This window comes from Papilio polytes, unplaced genomic scaffold (assembly GCF_000836215.1).
Source record: "Papilio polytes unplaced genomic scaffold, Ppol_1.0 DF824024.1, whole genome shotgun sequence".
In the NCBI taxonomy this organism is placed as follows: domain Eukaryota; kingdom Metazoa; phylum Arthropoda; class Insecta; order Lepidoptera; family Papilionidae; genus Papilio; species Papilio polytes.
This window is the reverse complement of record NW_013525180.1, coordinates 838418-841144: the sequence shown is the minus strand read 5'-3', so window position 1 is coordinate 841144 and position 2727 is coordinate 838418.

The following is a 2727-nucleotide window of genomic DNA, read 5'->3' as shown; positions in this document are numbered from 1 at the left end:
ACCCCAACTACTACTAAGCTACCCTCTACAGTTAACCCATCTTGATTCGCAAGTGATACGGTTGAAATTTAATTATAAGTAAAAGATAACTTTCATTTCTAATTTCGCATGAAATTAAAATGAAATAATTGATGTCCTTTCGTTGTAAAATTATTGACAACTTTGAATAAATTGTATGAATTTTAAGAGTTTGTTTTCTTCAACCAAGTACGTACGTGTATTTTTTTTATTCTGCGCCTCGTTACACCGAGATATTTGAACAATATTATCTAACGAATCTATTTTTCCTTTAATTACAAGTATTTTACATAATAATGTGACGATTTTTATGAGGTTTACAACGTGGAGTCCATTCCAATGAAAGATTAAGCATTATCTTTACAAGTTTATTACTTTGCGTAAAATCTCGCCATTAAGAGAATAAAGTGCGGTGATGTAATTTTAACTTAGATTTTACAGGAAATAACATAAACATGCAAAATGCTATGTTGAAATTTATACAGATATATACATAAAAAGTAGGGGCTGTCCGAAACACCTACCATATTACAAAAAAATATTACATAATCTTTTTCCGTCCAGCGTACATAACTTATATTTTAGCTACACTTTAAAGAAAACGACTAAGAAAACAATTACTGAAACCAAAATACAATAAATTTTCGCAATAAATTGTGAATAAAAATATTGCACACAGATTAATTAAAAGTATTGCATTTTAATTGTAATAATGCCACCATATGTCTAATTTAAAAAATCTCGGTAATAAAAATAAACGTATTTTTACTTGAACATAATGATTTTTAATTTGTATTGCAGTTTCAGTATTATTGCTAACTTATTAGGTATGTTATTAAATTGGAATAACTAAAAAAAACCACAGACGAATTGAGTACCTCCTTCATTTGGGAAGTCGGTCAAAAACATGAATAAACTGAAAAATACTGTCTTTGGTATCGCAAATAAAATTGAGCTTTATAATGAAGGTTTAGTTGTCATTTGAACGATTTTTTTTATTAAAGAATAAGCATAGAAAGTGCATAAAGTTTAATTTTCGATAAAAAAAGTATGTTTTCTAAGTTAAATAATTTAAACTTCAGAGAAGCATTCAAATTCATAAACATCTTATAATATTTTACACACGCAAATTCCAGCAGATTTTATTATATTATTTATTCAATATCACTATGTTATATTAATTTATATTAAACATCAATAAGTGCGTTTTATATAGACATAGTTAATTCGTAAGAAGTCTTTTAATAAAAAGTTGGTATACATACAATATTTTGCAATTAAAATTACATACATCCAGACAGTATATACATTTACATTACAAATAAACGCGGTATAAAGTTAAACTTAGTAATAAACTGAGTATAAGCAAATATGAGTAAATTCTAAGTTCTACTTTCTACCGCGTTTATTTGTAATGCAGTTCAAGTCTAGAATAAGCATAAAATACGAGTCTGAATAAACATATTCATATTTAAAAGTAATTTAGCAATATTAGTTAAAACATATTTAATTTTACAAATATGAATACCACATTTATTACATAAGCACTTTGTATAAATCTACACTGCCACCCTTAGTGACCATTTAACGACTCTGAGTGCGGCAATACCAGAACGTATTACAAAGCTTATCAATTTATTATAAATATTTACAGCAGTATATACAAAAGAAGCATATTTGATAAACTTCGTTACATCGCGTCAGACCAGCCTTAGTTATTTGTTCTTTTATACATAAGCATTCTAAACATATATTGTATGTTTCCACTATTTAGAAACACGTACAAAAACATTACTGCTATCTTTATTTTGTCAAAGAATATAAGAGAAGAAATGTTCTTTAGTTAACTTACACTCTATACATATGTAACACATCAAAATTTTACATATGTTTGAAGCAGCATTTTCTTTGCAATTCAAATATAACTTCAACACTAAGTCATCCATATAAACTTAATTAAAATAAATGCACACACTTCCACTGTTTTCACAGATAATTGGTGTCTCTCAATTATATATTGTTCCAATATAGTTCATTCCAAATAAACATATAGCTCCCCTTCTATGCAGAGAAGCGTTGCGTTTCATCATGAGCACGCCGCTTTGGCCGCCTTCACAGCTGCAAATTAAACATAAATTGATATTTATTTAAAACTAGCTGTTGCCCCCGATGGTGCGTAGAAAACATACGAATTATATAAATAACAAAAAGCTACGTATCCCTCGGGAACCGGACATTTCTCGGGAATGAACCTTATCCTATGTGCCATCCAGACTTTGTTTTATATCTGTGCCAAATTTCAATAAGATATGTTGAACCGTTGCAGAATGATCGAGTAAACATTAAAAAAATAATTAATGAATCCCACGGGAACCGTAACTATTCCCGGGATAAAAAGTAGTACTATGTGTTCTTCCTGACTATGCTGTAAACCTTTGCCAAATTTCATGGAGATCCGTTCAGCGGTTTAGGCTACAAACACTAACAACTATCCATCCATAGTAACTTTCGCATTTATAATATTAATATGATATATGATATATTTGAAAATCTTTGTGCCTTATACTTAATACGAATGCCACCAAGTTCAGCTATTTGAATTAAAAAAAAATACACAAATGTAGTCTATGTATTCTTGCAGATTGTCTACATCTATGCCAAATTTAGTTGTTTAGGCTACATTCATCCATCCATCAAAACTTTTGCATT